Source organism: Scyliorhinus torazame, chromosome 1 (assembly GCF_047496885.1).
Source record: "Scyliorhinus torazame isolate Kashiwa2021f chromosome 1, sScyTor2.1, whole genome shotgun sequence".
Lineage (NCBI taxonomy): Eukaryota > Metazoa > Chordata > Chondrichthyes > Carcharhiniformes > Scyliorhinidae > Scyliorhinus > Scyliorhinus torazame.
Window position 1 is genome coordinate 113,104,308 of NC_092707.1, and position 20,390 is coordinate 113,124,697.

General features: G+C 47.2%; 1 protein-coding gene across 1 annotated transcript in view; it reads left to right on the forward strand.

Annotated features, from left to right (window-relative positions):
- The window catches only part of nhsl3 (NHS like 3), a 323,611-nt gene that overhangs the window by 98,981 nt on the left and 204,240 nt on the right, over positions 1–20,390 (forward strand). The window lies entirely within an intron of this gene.

Genomic DNA, 20,390 nt, shown 5'->3' on the forward strand with positions numbered 1-20,390 from the left:
TCAAGTTAGTGAGACACGACCTCCCCTTCACAAAACCGTGCTGCCTCTCACTAATACGTCCATTTGCTTCCAAATGGGAGTAGATCCTGTCTCGAAGAATTCTCTCCAGTAATTTCCCTACCACTGAAGTAAGGCTCACCGGCCTGTAGTTCCCGGGATTATCCCTGCCACCCTTCTTAAACAGAGGAACAACATTGGCTATTCTCCAGTCCTCCGGGACATCCCCTGAAGACAGCGAGGATCCAAAGATTTCTGTCAAGGCCTCAGCAATTTCCTCTCCAGCCTCCTTCAGTATTCTGGGGTAGATCCCATCCGGCCCTGGGGACTTATCTACCTTAATATTTTTTAAGACACCCAACACCTCGTCTTTTTGGATCACAATGTGACCCAGGCTATCTACACCCCCTTCTCCAGACTCAACATCTACCAATTCCTTCTCTTTGGTGAATACTGATGCAAAGTATTCATTTAGTATAAATTTTATACAGTATAAATACAGTATAAATTTTTTTTCCCTTCATATTTTGTATTCTTGCGACCTGATGAGTGCAAGATGAAAAACTTTGACAAAATTTATCTTTCTTTAAGCAATTCTTAATTTCTGTATTACCCAACAACTATCAGTCAGCGGCAATGCTCAGCACATTGCCATTGCCCACAAAGTTTTACCGACTTGATGATGTCCATGACATCTTTGTCAAATCTTTCCTGAGCACCCATAAGACCATAAGACACAGGAGCAGAATTAGGCCACTCGGCCCAACGAGTCTGCTCCGCCATTCAATCATGGCTGATATTTTTCTCATCCGCATTCTCATGCCTTCTACACATAACCCCATTTCCCCTTATTAATCAACCTAACTATCTCTGTCTTAAAGACACTCAGTGATTTGGCCTTCACAGTCTTCTGTGGCAAAGAGTTCCACAGAATCACCACCCTCTGGCTGAAGAAATTCCTCCTTATCTCAGTTTTAAACGATCGTCCCTTTAGTCTGAGATGGTGTCCTCTGCTTCTAGGTTTTCCTACAAGTGGAAACATCCTCTCCACGTCCACTCTATCCAGGCCTTGCAGTATCCTGCAAGTTTCAATCCTCCCTCATCCTTCTAAACTCCAACGAGTACAGACCCAGAGTCCCCAACCGTTCCTCATACAACAAGCTATTCATTAAAGGGATCATTCTTGTGAATCTCCTCTGGACCCTTTCGAAGGCCAGCACATCCTTCCTTAGATACGGGACCCAAAACTGCTCACAATACTCCAAATGGGGTCTGACCAGAGCCTGAGACAGCCTCAGAAGTACATTCCTGGTTTTGTATTCTAGCCCTCTTGACATGAATGCTAACATAGCATTTGCCTTCCTAACTGCTTACTGAACCTGCACGTTAACCTGAAGAGAATCATGAACAAGACCCCTAAGTCCCTTTGTGCTTCTAATTTCCTAAGCATTTCCCCATTTAGAAAATAGTCTATGCCTAAATTCCTCCTTCCAAAGTGCATAACCTCACACTTCTCCACATTGTATTTCATTTGCCACTTCATTGCCCACTCTCCTAGCCTGTCCAAATCCCTCTGCAGCCCCTTGCTTCCTCAATATTACCTGTCCCTCTACAGATCTTTGTATCATCTGCAAACTTAGCAACAGTGCCTTCAGTTCCTTCTTCCAGATCATTAATGTATAATTGTGAAAAATTGTAGGGCGGGATTCTCCGACCCCCCAGGCGGGTTGGAGAATCACCGGGGGTGGTGTGAATCCCGCCCCGCCGCTCCGACGCCGGTTGCCGAATTCATCGGTGCCGGTTTTTCGGCGGGGGTGGGAATCACGTCATGCCGGTCGGGGGCTGTTGGCAGTGGCCCCCCCCGGTGATTCTCCGCCCCGCGATGGGCCGAGCTGCCGCCTGTTTTCGGCCGGTCCCGCCGGCGTAAATCAAACCAGGTCCGTACCGGCGGGACCTGGTTTGATTCACGGTGGCCTGGCCCGCGATCGGGGCCCACCGATCCGCGGGCGGGCCTGTACCCTGGGGGCACTCTTTCCCTCCTCACCGGCTGCTGTCAACCTCCGCCATGGCCGGCGCAGAGAAGAACCCCCTGCGCATGTGCTGGGATGACGCCAGCACGCGCTGGCACTCCCGCGCATGCGCCAACTCACACCGTCTGCCGGAGGCCCTTCGGCACCGGTTTACGCGGCGCCCTTCCGCGCCGGCTGGCACAGTACCAACCCTGCTGCCGCTGGCCTAGCCCCTGAAGGTGCGGAGGATTCCGCACCTTCCGGGCAGCCCAATGCCAGAGTGGTTCACGCCACTCCTCGGCGCCGGTACGGCCCGCCCCGCCAGGTAGAGGAGAATCCCGCCCGTGGTCTGAGCACAGACCCCTGAGGCACACCACTAGTCACCGGCTGCCATCTTGAAAAAGACTCCTTTATCCCCACTCTCTGCCAGTCAGCCAATCCTCTATCCATGCCAGGATTTTACCCTTAACACCATGGGCTCTTAACTTATTTGACAGTCTCCTATGCAACACCTTGTCAAAGGCCTGCTGGAAATCTAAATCAACCAAGCCCATTGGTTCGCCTTTGTCTAACTTCCTTGTTACCTCCTCAAAGAACTCTAACAGATTTGTCAGACATGACCTCCCTTTGACAAAGCCGTGCTGATATTTAACCATGCACTTCCAAGTACTTCACGAACTAAACGTTCCAGGATTTAGATGTTTCAGGCGGGATAGAGGGGGATGTAAAAGGGGAGGCGGAGTTGCGCTACTTGTTCAGGAGAGTATCACAGCTATACAGCGAGAGGACACCTCAGAGGGCAGTGAGGCTATATGGGTAGAGATCAGGAATAAGAAGGGTGCAGTCACAATGTTGGGGGTATACTACAGGCCTCCCAACAGCCAGCGGGAGATAGAGGAGCAGATAGGTAGACAGATTTTGGAAAAGAGTAAAAACAACAGGGTTGTGGTGATGGGAGACTTCAACTTCCCCAATATTGACTGGGACTCACTTAGTGCCAGGGGCTTAGACGGGGCAGAGTTTGTAAGGAGCATCCAGGAGGGCTTCTTAAAACAATATGTAAACAGTCCAACTAGGGAAGAGGCGGTACTGGACCTGGTATTGGGGAATGAGCCCGGCCAGGTGGTAGATGTTTCAGTAGGGGAGCATTTCGGTAACAGTGACCACAATTCAGTAAGTTTTAAAGTACTGGTGGACAAGGATAAGAGTGGTCCGAGGATGAATGTGCTAAATTGGGGGAAGGCTAATTATAACAATATTAGGCGGGAACTGAAGAGCATAGATTGGGGGCGGATGTTTGAGGGCAAATCAACATCTGACATGTGGGAGGCTTTCAAGTGTCAGTTGATAGGAATACAGGACAGGCATGTTCCTGTGAGGAAGAAAGACAAATACGGCAATTTTCGGGAACCTTGGATGACGAATGATATTGTAGGCCTCGTCAAAAAGAAAAAGGAGGCATTTGTCAGGGCTAAAAGGCTGGGAACAGACGAAGCCTGTGTGGCATATAAGGAAAGTAGGAAGGAACTTAAGCAGGGAGTCAGGAGGGCTAGAAGGGGTCATGAAAAGTCATTGGCAAATAGGGTTAAGGAAAATCCCAAGGCTTTTTACACTTACATAAAAAGCAAGAGGGTAGCCAGGGAAAGGGTTGGCCCACTGAAGGATAGGCAAGGGAATCTATGTGTGGAGCCAGAGGAAATGGGCGAGGTACTAAATGAATACTTTGCATCAGTATTCACCAAAGAGAAGGAATTGGTAGATGTTGAGTCTGGAGAAGGGGGTGTAGATAGCCTGGGTCACATTGTGATCCAAAAAGACGAGGTGTTGGGTGTCTTAAAAAATATTAAGGTAGATAAGTCCCCAGGGCCGGATGGGATCTACCCCAGAATACTGAAGGAGGCTGGAGAGGAAATTGCTGAGGCCTTGACAGAAATCTTTGGATCCTCGCTGTCTTCAGGGGATGTCCCGGAGGACTGGAGAATAGCCAATGTTGTTCCTCTGTTTAAGAAGGGTGGCAGGGATAATCCCGGGAACTACAGGCCGGTGAGCCTTACTTCAGTGGTAGGGAAATTACTGGAGAGAATTCTTCGAGACAGGATCTACTCCCATTTGGAAGCAAATGGACGTATTAGTGAGAGGCAGCACGGTTTTGTGAAGGGGAGGTCGTGTCTCACTAACTTGATAGAGTTTTTCGAGGAGGTCACTAAGATGATTGATGCAGGTAGGGCAGTAGATGTTGTCTATATGGACTTCAGTAAGGCCTTTGACAAGGTCCCTCATGGTAGACTAGTACAAAAGGTGAAGTCACACGGGATCAGGGGTGAACTGGCAAGGTGGATACAGAACTGGCTAGGCCATAGAAGGCAGAGGGTAGCAATGGAGGGATGCTTTTCTAATTGGAGGGCTGTGACCAGTGGTGTTCCACAGGGATCAGTGCTGGGACCTTTGCTCTTTGTAGTATATATAAATGATTTGGAGGAAAATGTAACTGGTCTGATTAGTAAGTTTGCAGACGACACAAAGGTTGGTGGAATTGCGGATAGCGATGAGGACTGTCTGAGGATACAGCAGGATTTAGATTGTCTGGAGACTTGGGCGGAGAGATGGCAGATGGAGTTTAACCTGGACAAATGTGAGGTAATGCATTTTGGAAGGGCTAATGCAGGTAGGGAATATACAGTGAATGGTAGAACCCTCAAGAGTATTGAAAGTCAAAGAGATCTAGGAGTACAGGTCCACAGATCACTGAAAGGGGCTACACAGGTGGAGAAGGTAGTCAAGAAGGCATACGGCATGCTTGCCTTCATTGGCCGGGGCATTGAGTATAAGAATTGGCAAGTCATGTTGCAGCTGTATAGAACCTTAGTTAGGCCACACTTGGAGTATAGTGTTCAATTCTGGTCGCCACACTACCAGAAGGATGTGGAGGCTTTAGAGAGGGTGCAGAAGAGATTTACCAGAATGTTGCCTGGTATGGAGGGCATAAGCTATGAGGAGCGATTGAATAAACTCGGTTTGTTCTCACTGGAACGAAGGAGGTTGAGGGGCGACCTGATAGAGGTATACAAAATTATGAGTGGCATAGACAGAGTGGATAGTCAGAGGCTTTTCCCCAGGGTAGAGGGGTCAATTACTAGGGGGCATAGGTTTAAGGTGAGAGGGGCAAAGTTTAGAGTAGATGTACGAGGCAAGTTTTTTACACAGAGGGTAGTGGGTGCCTGGAACTCACTACCGGAGGAGGTAGTGGAGGCAGGGACGATAGGGACATTTAAGGGGCATCTTGACAAATATATGAATAGGATGGGAATAGAAGGATACGGACCCAGGAAGTGTAGAAGATTGTAGTTTAGTCGGGCAGTATGGTCGGCACGGGCTTGGAGGGCCGAAGGGCCTGTTCCTGTGCTGTACATTTCTTTGTTCTTTGTTCTCTTTGTTCTCATCTTTAATATTGGACTCTAAAATCTTACCAATAATCAAAGTCAGGCTAACCAGCCGATAATTTCCCATCTTCTGCCTCCCTCCCTTCTTAAACAGTGGTGTTACATTAGCCACTTTCTAGTCCTCTGGGACCCTTCCTGCCTCCTGCGATTCCTGAAAGATCACCACCAATGCCTCCACAATCTCCTCAGCATTCTCTTTTAGAACCCTGGGGTAATCCATCTGATCCAGGTGACTTATCCACCTTCAGACCTCAGTTTCCCCAGAACCTTCTCCTTAGTGATGGCCACTGCACTCACCTCTGGCCCCTGATTCTCCTGGAACTCTGGCATCTCACTGGTGTCTTCCAAAGTGAAGATTGATGCAAAGTAACTATTCAGTTCGTCTGCCATTTCTTTGTTTCCTATTATTACTTCTCCAGCCATGTTTTCCAGTGGTCCAATGTCTATTTTTGTCTCTCTCTTACCTTTTATATATTGAAAGAAACTCTTCCTATCTTCTTTTATATAATGAGCTAGCTTTCATCATATTTCATCTTTCCTCCCCATATAATACTTTTTTAGTTGACCTCTGTTTGCTTTTAAAGGATTTCCAATCTTCTGGCTTCCCACTAATTCTTGCCACTTTGTCTGCTTTTTCTTTTGTTTTTATGCTGCCCTTGACTTCTCTCGTCAACCATGGATGCCTTATCCTGCCCTTAGCATGTATCCTCCTCCTTGGGTTGAATTTCTGCTGTGTCTCCCGAATAACTCCCCAAAACCCCTGCCATTGCTGTTCCACTGTCTTCCCTGCTTGGCTCCTTTTCCAATCAACTCTGGCCAGCTCACCCCTCATGTCTTTGTAGTTACCCTTATTTAATTGTAATACCGTTACATCTGACTCCAGCTTCTCCCTCTCAAACTGCAGGGTAAATTCTATCATATTGTGGTCACTGCTCCCTGAGGGTTCCTTCACCTTAAGTTCCCTAATCAAGTCTGCCTCATTACACATCACCAAATCCAGAATTGCCTGTTCCCTCGTGGGCTCTACCACAAGCTGCTCCAAAAAACAATCTCTTAAACATTCCACATATCTTTTCTTGGAATCCACTACCAACCTAATTTTCCCAGTCCACCTGAATATTGAAGTCCCTCATGATTATTGTAACATTGCCTTTTTTACATGCTTTCTCTATCTTCTGATTTATTTTCTGCCCCACATCCTGACTATTGCTCAGGGGCCTGTACATAACTCCCATCAGGGTCCTTTTACCTTTGCGATTCCTCAACTCTACCCACAGAGATTCTATGCCTTCTGATTCTATATTGCTCCTTGCTATCGATTTAACTTCATTCCTTACTAACAATGCAACCCCGCCCCCTTTGCCCATCTGCCTGTCCTTTCGATAGGACACATATCCTTGTATATTTAGATCCCAACCCTGATCCCCTTGCAGCCACGTCTCTGTGATGCCCACAACATCGTGTCGGCCAATTTCAATGTGCGCAACAAGCTCATTTACCTTGTTCCGTACACAGCGCGCATTAAGGTACAATACTCTCAGTCCTGCATTGACCACCTCCCTTCTCACACTTGTCAGCTTTTTTCTCTGCCTGAGGGTGATGTTGTTCTCTTATTTTTGTTCTTTATTTCCCCTTCAGTTATCACACCTTCTAAGCTAACGCTCTGGTTCCCACTCCCCTGCCATATTAGTTTAAATCCTCCCGAGTGACACTAGCAAACCTCCCAGCGTTCGTTGACCTTCTATTCTGCTCCACCTGCTACATCTGCTCTTAAACAATATAAAATTCATCACATTTCCCCCTCCCTTTAGCTCTGAAGAAGTCATAGGGTCTTGAAACATCAACTCAGGGCGGGATTTACCGAACAACCCGCCATGTGTTTTTCGGCAGCAGAGGCAGCCCGTCAGCGGGATTTTCTGGTCCCGCCATTGTCAATGGGATTTTCCGTTGATTGCACCCCTCGACGCCGGAAAACCCGTGCACCGTCGGTGAGACTGGAATATCCCGCCGGCATGAACAGCCGGTAACCTCTCTCCACCTGTAAGATGTTAGCTCAGATGAATCACAGAGGTCAAAGAGCTAGGTTTTAAGAAGTCTCTTAAGGGCGAAGAGAAGCAGAGATGTTTAGTGAGGGAAGTCCAGAGCTTAAATTCAGGTAGCCGGTGGCTGGAAATGGTTGAGCGATTAGGCTGGCGATGTTCAGGAGTTCAGAAAATAGAGGAATACCGAGATCTCCGAGGATTGTGTGGCTGGATGAGGTTATAGAGATAGGGAGGGGTTGGTGTAGAAGGAGTTGGAAACAACAGGGATGAGAATTTTAACTGGGAGCTAGAGTAGGTCAGTGAGCAGAGTGGATAGGTAAATGGTACTCGGTGGGTGTTAACATATGGACAGCAAAGTTTTGGGTGACCTCAAGTTTACAGAGAGAAAATGGGAGATGGACAAAGAGTGGGCATTGTTAAATCTTAAGTAACAGAGGAATGAATGAGGATTTCAGCGGCAGATAAGAGGCTGGGGAAGGTGTTAAATAATGTGGATATAAATAACAATATTTGTCTTCTATCTTTGCACCCATCTTTGCTTTGCTAATCGGTATAATGTGTTAGAGGTACAAGTGAACCTTTTGAGTATGTATAACTGGCTTAAGTCCAACATTTTCCTTTTGCCATATTTGTGGAATAAATATTTTTGATGTGGTTTATCTGATCTTTGAAGGATAAAAGTATTAAAACATTCTTGAGATATTTTAAAAGCTTGCAGACGACTAACCATAAACATTTAAAATCCCCATATGCCATGAAACACAATGCCATTCTTTTAGCTTCAATATCTTTAAATATAGGTTCATGTGACTGTCTCATTCTTCACATGCAGCTGAAAAGGGAAAGGAGGGAGCTTATTAAGTCTGTAATATAGGCAAGAGACTCAATTAACATCATCAAACTGCAAAGTGGTGATTGCTTCAATATTTAACAACTTCTGGCTGAACTGCAGGATTGTGCTGCATTTCTGCAATGTGCAGTCCAAGCCAGCTGTTTTATATGTACATCTTACGTTTTATGTGGAAACTTCAATTAAAATTCAGCTCATTTCCTGTGAACTGTGGCCTGCTTGCCTTTCCTTGGGGTCAGTGACAGGAATGAGTGTGGGGCGGCTTTTATATTAAACACTGGTGGACATCATTGTGCAACTTATGGGTATGTCAGGGTATTAGAATCAAACTTTTATCATCCACCAGCTTTCATCTCAATGTAACCATATATGGATATTATGATTAGCAATTAAGTGATAACATTTTTCTCTGTGATACTAAGGTCCATGAGCCACCTCTTGTATTAATAATTATGATCAATGTCAACAAAGCAACGGCTGTAAATTAGAAACTGTTAAAAGAGACAAAGAACTCTACCAGAACCTGGTAGAGTTTTTCTAAGTTAAACATTTTGTTATTACATACACACGTACAGGATTTGATTTTCCATGATTTGATTTTCTTATTCATGTCCTTAATGTTCTTTTTCATATTCTCAGTATGATTGCTCAGTTATTACATCTATTAATTTTATTACGACGATTCTAATGATGAAAGTCTGATTATTGATTGATGCTGTTCCCATTGATCTGACATGCTGAAAAACTGCAGCATTCCAGCTCTCTGGCTGGGAGTGTTAGCTTACTCTTTCTCCAATAGTTTGTAAAACACTACAGTAGTAATCCTGCTGTTATCTACATGAATTTTAAATGGTTGCTTCAGTCAACTCACCCGAGATGGTAATACTTAAGATGGAATGGAAGTAAATTAAAACAGTGGGTACTTTAGTTAGCCTTAAATAATACATGTGTTTTTTTCTTAAGGCTGCCTGTTCCACAGAGACTTTAGCTTATGTTAGTGATTCACTGAATCATCACAGTGCAGAAGGACGCCTTTTGGCCCATCGAGTCTGCACTGGCTCTCTGAATGAGCATTCCACCTAGTCCCACTCTCCATCCTTAGTCCTGTAATCTCGCACATTCTTTCTTTTCAGACAGCAATCCAATTCCTTTCTGTTTACCTCAATTGAACCTGTCTCCCCCACCCTCCCCAGGAAGTTTGTTCCTGACTCCAACCACTTGCTGGGTGAAAAATCTTTCCTCACATCACTTTTACTCCTTTTTGCCAATTTTGTTAGAATCTGTGCTCTCTAGTTCTTGATGCTGTCTTGTGTGGGAACAGTTTTTCACTATTTACCCTGTCCATACTGCACAGGATTTTAATCATCTTCTTAGGCAGTCCCTCAGAGTCTTTTTTAAAACAAATTTAGAGTATCCAATTCATTTTTTTCCAATTAAGGGGCACTTTAGCGTGGCCAATCCACCTACCTTGCACATCTTTGGATTGTGGGGGTGAGACCCACGCAGACACGGGGAGAATGTGCAAACTCCACACGGACAGTGACCCAGGGCCGGGATCGAACCTGAGACCTGTGAGGCAGCAGTGCTAACCACTGTGCCACCGTGCCGCTGACTGGCAGTCCCTCAGAGTCGGGGGTGACATATCCACACTAGAAATGAGTTCTCAGGTGACCTGCAGTCTGTGACATAGGTGGGGCAGACGGTGATTGGAGAAATGGGAGGGTGGGGTGCTCAAGTTGCCATGCACCCCTTTTGTTGTTGGCGCTTGGCTTTAGCTTCCTCTCGGTGATGAAACCCGAGGTGTTCAGCTCCTTCCCTGGTGCTTTTCCTCCCCTTTGGGTGGTCTTGTGCCAGGGATTCCCAGATGTAGGTGGGGTCGTTGCACCTTTTCAGGGAAGCTTTCAGAGTGCCTTTGAAACATTTCCTCTGCCCTCCTGGGGCTCAGTTGCCGTGTCGAAGCTCCGAGTGGAGTGCATGTTTCAGGAGTCTCATGCCAGTCATGTGAACAACAGAGCAATAATGATACCCACCGTCCTGTATGACTCAGAGACATGGACTATGTACAGTAGGCACCTCAAAACCCTGGAGAAGTACCGCAAACGCTGCCTCCACAAGATCTCCTGCAAATCCTCTGGCAGGATAGGTGCACCAACATCAGTGTCCTCACTCAGGTCAACATCTCCAGCATCGAAGCATTGACCATTCTCGATCCAGCTCTGCTGGGTAGACACATTGAATCTTGAACACCTTTATCAAGTCTTCCCTCTGCCTTCTTCAAGGAAAACGGTCTCAAACTCTCAAATCTATCCTCATGGCTACAGTCCCTCATCCTTGAAATAATTCTTGTAATCTCATCTGTACTCTGTCCAATGCCTTCACATTCTTCATCAAGTGTGGCGCCCAGAACTGGACGTGGTGCTCCAGATGAGACCTAATTAGTGACTTATGCAAGTTTAACGACCTCCTTACACGCACTCAATGCCCCTATTAATAAAGTTTAAGATATCACTTGGTATATTAGCTGTTCTCCCACCATGCCAAGTTTTCAATAACTTATGTACATATACACCAAGACCTCTCTGTGGCCGCACCTCCTTTAGAGTTTCTCCATTCATGTTGTACTATCTTTCCACATTCTTTCTGCAAAAATGAATTAGCACTGCTGCCTCACAGTGCCAGGGATCCGGGTTCAATTCCGGCCTTGGGTGTCTGTCTGTGTGAAGTTGGCACTTTCTCCCCGTGTCTGCGTGGGTTTCCCCCGGATGCTCCAGTTTCCTCCCACAGTCCAAAGATGTGCAGGTTCGGCGGGTTAAGGAGATAGGCCCACTCTTCCGTCCTGTGTGGTGCGCTCTTTCAGAGGGTCAGTGCAGACCTGATGGGCCGAATGCCTCCTTCTGCATTGTAGCGATTCTGCAGTTCTATGGTTCTCTGCATTCAACTTCATCTGTGATTTGTCAGCCCAATCCAACAAAATGTCTATGTCCTTTTGAAGTTCAGGATTACATTTGTCACAGATGACATATCCAATTTTTGTATCATCTGAAAATTTTAAATCATTTAAAAATATATATATTTTTATTCAATTTTAGCAAATTTTCAACAAAACCCCCCCTTACAGAAAAAAAGAAAAGCATAAAACACACAGATCAACATCGTACACTTCTCACACAAATTCCCCCAATGTACAAACCCCCCCCCCCATGAAACAATAATAAACACATACCAGAACCCCCACCCCCCTCCCCACTCCCCCCTGGGTTGCTGCTGCTGACCACCTCCTAATGTTCCGCTAGAAAGTCGAAAATTTTAAATCATGAGCAACAACAGTCTCAACACAGCCCTGGGGAACTCCACTACAAACCTTCCTCCAGTTAGAAAAACAATAATTTATCATTACTGTAATTCCTGTCACTCAGCCAAATTCTTATCGCAGTGTCTACTTTCCCTTTTATTCCATGAGCTAGTATTTTGCTCACAAGTCTGTTGTGTGGCACTGTATCAAATGCATTTTGAAAATCCATGTATACCACATCAACAGCATTGCCCTTATCAACCTTCTCTGTTACGTCCTCAAAAAGCTCCAGCAAATTAGTTCAGCATAATTTTCTTTTAGTGAATCCGTGCTGACTTTCCAACATACAAACATTAAAAGTAAGGGCAGAGGTAGGCCATTGGGCCCCTCAAACCTGTTCTGCCATCCAATAAGATCTGATGTGATATGACTGATAAGTTTGTGTTTCAAGATCCACAATCCCTTCTACCCTGATAATGTTTGATTCTCTTACCTAGCAAGAATCTATCAACCTTCTCCTTAAAACGATTCAATGACCCCATCCACCGCCTTCTGAGTCGCACAACCCTCTGAGAAAAGATTACTCCTCATCTCTGTCCTGAAAGGGCGACCCCTAATTTTAAAACTACGCCCCCTAGTTCTCAACGCTACCACTAGAGGAAACATCCTTTCCACGTCCACTTTTTCAACACCATCCAGGATCTTATATACGTTAACCAAGTCATCCCTCACTCTTCTAACTCCAAGAAACAAGCCCAGCCTATTCTCTTAAGACAAGTCGCTCATTCCAGGTGTTAAGAAGTTGGAATGAAATAAAAAAGAAACTGGTAGAGGGTGGTATGGTGGTACGGTGGCGCAGTGGTTAGCAGAGAATGAAAGTCAATGGATATTTTTCGGCTGGAGGAAGGTTTTCGTGGAATTCCCCAGGAGTTAGTATTGGGACCCTTGCTTTTCCTGATATATTTTATGATCTTGATCTTGGTGTGCAAGGGACAATTTCAAAATTTGCATATGACATGGAATCTGGAAGTAAACTGGGACAAAGACAGTGTAGAACCTCAAAAGGACATAGATAAGTTGGTGGAATGGGCAGATAAGTGACAGATGAAGTTCATGCGGAGAAGGGTGAAATGATATAATTTGGTGGGAAGAACATGGAGCGACAATATAAAATAAGGGGTAAAATTCTTCAAGGGATGCAGGCGCAGAGAGATCTGCGTGTACATGTACGTAGATCATTGAAGGTGGCGGGACAGATGGAGAGAACATTTATTAAAGCACATGGTATTCTGGGCTTTAGTAACAAGGGTATAGAGTATAAGAGCAAGGAAGATATGCTGAACCTATACAAGACACTAGTTAGACCACAGCTGGAATATTGTGCACAGTTCTGGCCGCCTCACTATAAGAAGGATGTGAATGCCTTGGGAGGAGTGAAGAAGAGGTTTCCAGAGATGAGACTTCAGTAATGAGGATAGCTTGGAGAGATTGGGACAGTTCTCCTGGAGAGAATGAGGCTCAGAGGAAATTTGGCAGAGATGTTCAAAATCATAAGGCTGGACAGAGTAGATCGGGAGAAATGGTTCCCACTCGTATCGATCAGGAACGAGAGGGCACAGATTTAAAATGATTTGGAAAGGAAGAAAATGTGATATGAGAAAAAACATTTTCATACAGCGAGTGGTTGGGGTCTGGAATATACTGCCTGGAAGTGTGGTGGAGGCAGGTTCAATCGAGGCATTCGAGAGGACATTAGATGATTACTTAAATAGAAACAAAGTGCAGGGGTATGGGGAAAAGGCAGAGGAATAGCACTAAGTCATGATGCTCATTTGGTGAGCTGGAGCAGACACGATGGGCGAAATGGCCTCCTTCTTCACTAACAATTTTCTTATTCCGTGATGCTGGGGACGGGATTCTCCCCTAACTGGCGGGACGGGCCGTACAGGCGCCGAGGAGTGGCGTGAACCACTCTGGTGTCGGGCCGCCAGGAAGGTGCGGAATCCTCTGCACCTTCAGGGGCTAGGCCGGCGCCGGCGGGATTGGCGCCGCACCAGCCGGCGCCGAAGGGCTTGGTGCCGCGTCAACTGCCGCCAAAGGGCATCCGCCGGCTGGCACGAGTTGGCGCATGCGCGGGAGCGCCAGCGTGTACTGGCATCAACCCAGCATATGCGCAAGGGGATTCTTCTCTGCACCGGCCATGGCAGACCGTTCAGCGGCCGGCGCGGAGGGAAAGAGTGCCCCCACGGCACATGCCCGCCTGCAGACCGGTGGGCCCCGATCGCGGGCCAGGCCACCGTGGGGGCCCCCCCCGGGGCCAGAATCCCTCCCCGCCGATTCCCTCCCCGCCGAAAAGCCGGCGCCGCAGAATCCGACAGCCGCCATCGGGGCGACGGGGCGGGATTCACCCCACCCCCCGGCGATTCTCTGGCCCGGCGGGGTGTCGGAGAATCCCGCCCTGGTTTTCTTTGCTTTTCATTTTGGGCACGATTCCCATAAGAAATGACTAAGGCTGCGACCGGATGGCCTCGTCACACCCCACTTGGTGAAGCGATAAGGCTAGTAAATCTCATGAGAGGCCTCTCACGAGATTTACAATGCTTGGAATTGGATCCAGATTTGCATATTGAAGTGAGTAATGATCTTCACTTAAATATGCCTATGCCGGAGTCTCTCGATGGTGTTCGAACGCCCGTGCCTTGGAGACCTCACTGTGGTGCCATTTAGCACTGGCCCACACAAATGTGTGGTCGGGCTCTGGGCAGGGTGCTACTTGGCACTATTGATGCCACCCAGGCACCTTGGCTGTGCCACCTGGGACTCTGGTAGTGCTGACATTGCCAAGGTGCCAGGTGGCAGGTTGCCCATTCTGGGGATCGGGCCCAGGGGTGCCCTGCCCTTATGAGGTGGGATGAGGTGGGGTGAGGGCAGGGGTCGTGGACCCCCAATCGGTAAGTTGGGGGTGACCAGAGGCTGTGGTGGGGGGTCAAGGGATCAGGTGCCATTTAAAAATTGCTGCATGTGGCCTTGGTGGGGCATTCCTCACCAAGGCCCAAAAATCCCTAGTCTGTTTAAGAGTGGGGTCATTCGCGGCACTGCAGGCGCCGAGAAACACCCTGCTAAACGTACCCAAAACTCTTCTTCCCATTGAATTGCACTCTTAAAGTGTCATTTTGGGCAGGTTTGGTGGGCTGTTGCTGCCGGCTGCTTGGGTGAGATCCAGACTTGGAATCACCCACAATGGCATTTGTTTGGGCCTTGGGGAGTTTCTTCTTGGCCAATGCAACACTCTTCTGCAGTGGGAACTAAACGTACCGGCCAGACCTGCTCCTCAGAGATCAGGGCCCCATTTTGAAGGGTGCCCTTATCTCAAAGTCAGGATGAGGGTTCCCCCACATCCCCCCCACCCTCCACCCATGGACAGTGCGACCCCCCCCCCCCCCGCAGGCATGGGCAACACCCCAACCCCTTACCCCCGATGGGGCAGCCTCCCCCCATCACTAAAAGTTATACTGAGCCCCCCTCCGCCACCCAGGCATGAGGATGAGCAGCCCCACACCCATCCATCAGTGTGGGGGCTTCAGGGCATGACCATTCCCCCCTCCCCCACCCCAAGTGAGCAGACCTTGCTATGGGGCACCCTCTTTCAGTACTCCCAATTAATCCCCCAACCTTTTATACCCTTTCATGGGCAAGGCCACCCTCAGGACCCGTCCCTTGGCACTGCCACCCTAGCACCCTGGCACTGATGACTTGGCACTTGGGCACTGCGTCTGGCACTCTGGCAGTGCCAGGGCCCTGTCCCCAACCATCCTGGAGGCTGCAAAGGTCTCTTGAGCATCAACCCCAAGCCCCCTCAGCGTGGCTGTCAGCCTAGTCTCTGCTTGTGGAGATCAGTACTAATCGGCGACCGGGTGAGGCCTCGCCACTGCAGCCGGTGACTCCTGGGAGCCGGAAGATTTCGGCCTCCATCATGATCCTATCAGCTCATTTGCTGAGCGTGATCCAGATTGTGCCTGGTGCCGTGGGTTGAGTGCATTGCGCGTGGCTTGGCACCTGCTGCGAACCCTGTTTTGAGCCACTCCCGCGATGCACCCGGTGTAACGAGATCTACACAGGGCGTAACACGTTGGAAATATCACCTTGAGCTACCCCAAATGGGCGATTTCCCCCCTACTCACATGGGCCCGACCCCCGGAACTGCCAACCTGATACCTGGGCACCATTGCACTGCCAGCCTGGCACCATAGCAGTGCCCATGGCACCCTGGCAATGCCACCAATGCAACCTGGGTGTCCAGGTGACACTGCCAGGATGCCAGGCTTTCAGTGCCAAGGTGCTGAAGTGAAATGGGAAGTGCCAGGGTACCACCCTGCCCTGTTCCCGACCATCCAGAGGTCTCTAATGGCCTGCAAGAACCCCCCCCGGCCCGAGGTGCTGTCACACCTCGTCCACGTTTGTGGAAACCAGTGCTAAGCCGGTGTCTTTGCGAGGTCTCGCCGGCATGGCTGTTGGCTCCCGGGCACAGGGTTCATACAAAGTCCAGTTTTTAAATGAACAGATCGAGTCGGCCTGGCGCTCGGCACGGAGCCTGATTTGGGGCTCTCATGCGATCTCCCATTACCCCCGGATCTATGCTCGGGCCAACATGGTTGCTGAATCGCGCCGGCTATTTTTACACCTTTTTTCTATCATTTGGCTGATGTGTTGTATTTGTTTGTTGCTGTTCCCGTTGCCTCATACGGAAACAGGAGAGAAACAAACAGTCTGGAAAAAGAGACAGAGTGAAAAACGTCTGCACAGTTATAATGATAAAATGAAAACTCATCCTAGCAAACGCTGTAATTGTTTTTGCAGTGAGCAACCCTATAATATCCTTCTGTTTATCACATGATATCCCGTTTTCAGTAACAAAGGGTTTGTGTTACCAGTAATGGCACTGGGCGGATGCCATCGAGTCCATTCATTACATGAATTTTCCTTTAAAAAGTGAAGCAAACTCTGGGAGGAATATTAGTGACAAGGGGATAAATTACAAAGTCCATGACCATCTGAACCACTTGATTGCATTACTCTGCCATTGGAGAATTTATGGCAGATTAATCTGACACTTTCTACATTTTGTGTGACCAACCTGTGGACCTCCTGGAAACACTGAAACTATTGGATTATCTCATGATTCATTTTGAACTATATGATCAAAGCAACCTACTTGCCGATTATTATTAACCAATGGGAATATCCTCATTTGGGGTAGAAATTCATCAATTCAAATCTTTTGTTTGTTTTCCCCAAGTTCTCCTCCCCTTGAAGTCCTTTAGCTGAGGCACAGCTATAGTGTCCATTCTTCCGACACAAGTGTAACATTGACTGTGGAGTGCACTTTAGACAAAAATATTCCTTCTTGTCCTGATGTGTAAATTTAATTTTACAATTGCTATCACTGGGAAACAACCAGGAGAAGGAGCCCTGGCTGATTTTCCTCTAGCCACTAGCCCAGAAGGGTAGATTTGGGCCAGCCTGCCCCAGTGAGAGTGGGACTGGTGATGGTATTAAAGTTAAGGTCATTTCATTTATCACTCTGAGGCTGTTCTGTTTCTACCTTATCATTACCAGCTCTGAAGTAGGCCCAGGCTCCAGGTCAGCGAGAGGCTAATTTAAATTTTAACGTTGTGACCCACTGATTACATCGGTGCTGCAGTGAGATTTTTAGGAGGTTACAGGGAAGTCTCCCAGTGCCAATCCCACCAGAGAAACCTGGAGGGACACAGCAGAGCAGTTGGGGCAAGGGCGGAAGCAGGTTCATGAAGATATTCCATTCTCTGAACGAACAGGGTGAAATACTGGCCTGTAATTCCCTGCAGGTGTTGTATTTGGTCCTTTGTACTTCACAAAGGAACTCACCAAATACTTTGACTTGTCCAAACCAAAACCTTTTATGAGTCTCGTGTGGTAAGATAGCAATCTGATACAGACCACGTTAACATGGAGTCTGCTAACTACTCCTCTGGAACTTGCACCTAGCACTGACCATTCAGATGTACATCTTATTACCCTCTCAATCTTCTTCTGAAGATAGCAGGATGTGTCTCCCTTTATATCGAAGTCAAGGGTCACATGACCTTTGTCTAGAGACCGCATGGTGTGTCTATACCACTACTTGCTGGTTGGAGGTTGCTCACCGTCCAACTATGATATAACCCCTAGGGATATCACCACAGGAGGGGCAATCAACATTGGGATTGCCACACCGTATTGACGTACCTGCACTTAAATCCTGAAGCTCCCGTCTTTCCCGGCCTTCCTGATTCATGTCGGATAAGATTCAGACAGTGAAGCACTCCCCCAAATCCAGCAGCAAAGTGTAAAAGATGTGGAGCAAAGGAGGACTCACTCCATTTTACAGCACTATTTCCATGATCATTATTAGCAAGATCAGAATTTTATCCCATATTAATTAATCAATTAATTGAGTTTAAAGATTGAGGGCGGCATTGTGGCACAGTGGTTAGTACAGCCTCAAGGATTTGAGCTCAATTCCGGCCTTGGGTGACTGCCTGTGAGGAGTTAGCACGTTCTCCCCATGTCTGCGTGGGTTTCCTCCGGGTGCTCCGGTTTCCTGCCACAGTTCAAAGATGTTCAGGTTTGGTGGATTGGCTATGCTAAATTACGCATATAACCCAAAGATGTGCAGGTTAGGTGGATTGGCCATGCTAAATTGCCCCTTAGTGTCCATAGATGTGTGGGTTATGGGGATGCGGCGGGGGAGTAGGCCTCGATAGGTTGCTCTTTTAGAAGGTCGGTGCAGAGTTGACGGGCTGAATGGTATCCTCCACTGTAGGAATTCTATGGTTCCAGCTGCTGTGTCTCTGAATTATTAATCCTGTTATTTTCCCACTATGCTTTGAGAAAGGGAGAGAGGGGGCTGAGAGAGAAAGGGGGAAGAGGAAAAGAATGAGGGTGGAGTATCAGGGAGGACGGAAAGAGGGAGCGCCGAGGTAAGAAAGACCTGAGGAATTACAAACAAGCAAATTAGGAGCAGATGTAGGCCATTCGGCCCCTCGAGCCTGCTCCACCATCAATGCAATCATAGCTGATTTGTTTGTTTTTTGAGTTCTACATTCCATTCCACCCCAATAACCTTTGATTTCCTCGTTTAACAAGAATCTACCTTCGCCTTAAAAATATTCATTAGCCACCTCTTAAAAGACCCTAAGATGAAGTCCATCATGACCCAGGGATTTGTCAGCCACAGCTCCATCAGTTGCTCAGTGATATTTCACCAAGTTCCCCGCTCCCGTCCACCACCTGATTTACAGCTATTAGTCTGCACAGACAGAGATTCAAGCCGGGGATCGAACTATGATCCTAGTACTACGAAGCAACAGTGCTAACCACCGTGCTACCGTGCCACCCCTATTCCTTACAACCTATTATTAACTCATTATTGCACTCTAGAGAATCAACATTCACTTGACTTACTATTTTCTTTTTCAAATATCTGATAATCTTTTTATTGTCACAAGTAGGCTTACATTAACACTGCAATGAAGTTACTGTGAAAATCCCCTAGTTGCCACATTCCAGTGCCTGTTCGGGTAAACAGGGAGAATTCAGAATGTCCAAATTACCTAACAGCACGTCTTTCAGGACTTGTGGGAGAAAACCGGAGCATCTGGAGGAAACCCACGGACATAGGGAGAACGTGCAGACTCCGCACAGACAGTGACCCAAGCCTCGAATCGAACCTGGGACCCTGACGCTCTGAAGCGTCTCTTAAAAATAATTTTTTTTAGAGTACCCAATTCATTTTTCCAATTAAGGTGCAATTTAGCGTGGCCAATCCACCTAGCCTGCACATTTTTTGGGTTGTGGGGGCGAAACCCACGCAAACACGGAGAGAATGTGCAAACTCAACACGGACAGTGACCCAGAGCCAGGATCGAACCTGGGACCTCGGCGCCGCAGTGCTAACCACTGTGCCACAGTGCTGCCCCTGAAGTCAGTGCTAACCACTGTGCTACCATGCTGTTGCTATCCATTTTTCTCATTTCTAGCTAGCTTCCGCTCGTACTCTAATTTCATTCTCCTTATTAACCTTCTAATCATTCTCCGTTGTTCTTTATCATATATATATATAGATGAAATGAAAATGAAAATCACTTATTGTCACAAGTAGGCTTCAAATGAAGTTACTGTGAAAAGCCCCGAGTCGCCACATTCCGCCACCTGTTCGGGGAGGCTGGTACGGGAATTGAACCGTGTTGCTGGCCTGCGTTGGTCTGCTTTAAAAGTCAGCGATTTAGCCCTGTGCTAAACCAGCCCCTAGATTATATAGAATATTATATTTTCTTTATTATATATACATATTTAGTACAGGGCCATAACTTCCTGACTTCCCAGTGTCGGGTACCCCAAATATCTCCCTCCAAAGGTTACCAGGTGGGTATTTCTCATATTTTCAATTTTCTGCATTCACAATATCCTGCCATGTCATTCATTTGTTTAATTTAATTTATGTTTAAATATCCATGTATCATTGCACAGTTGTCGGTGAGGACAGTTTCCAGAAAAGTTTTTCAGTCTGAGCACATTGGAGATGATTAAAATGAGAATGTAGTTGATTAAAACGGGAGGTGGAAAATTTTAAAAAAGCTGAATCTGAGATATGAGTGAGAAAGGAAAAGGGATAGAAGGGGAAGCAAAGTGACTGGAAGGAAGGTGTAGGGAGATAAAGCAAGGCAGAGAGAGGGCAGCAGG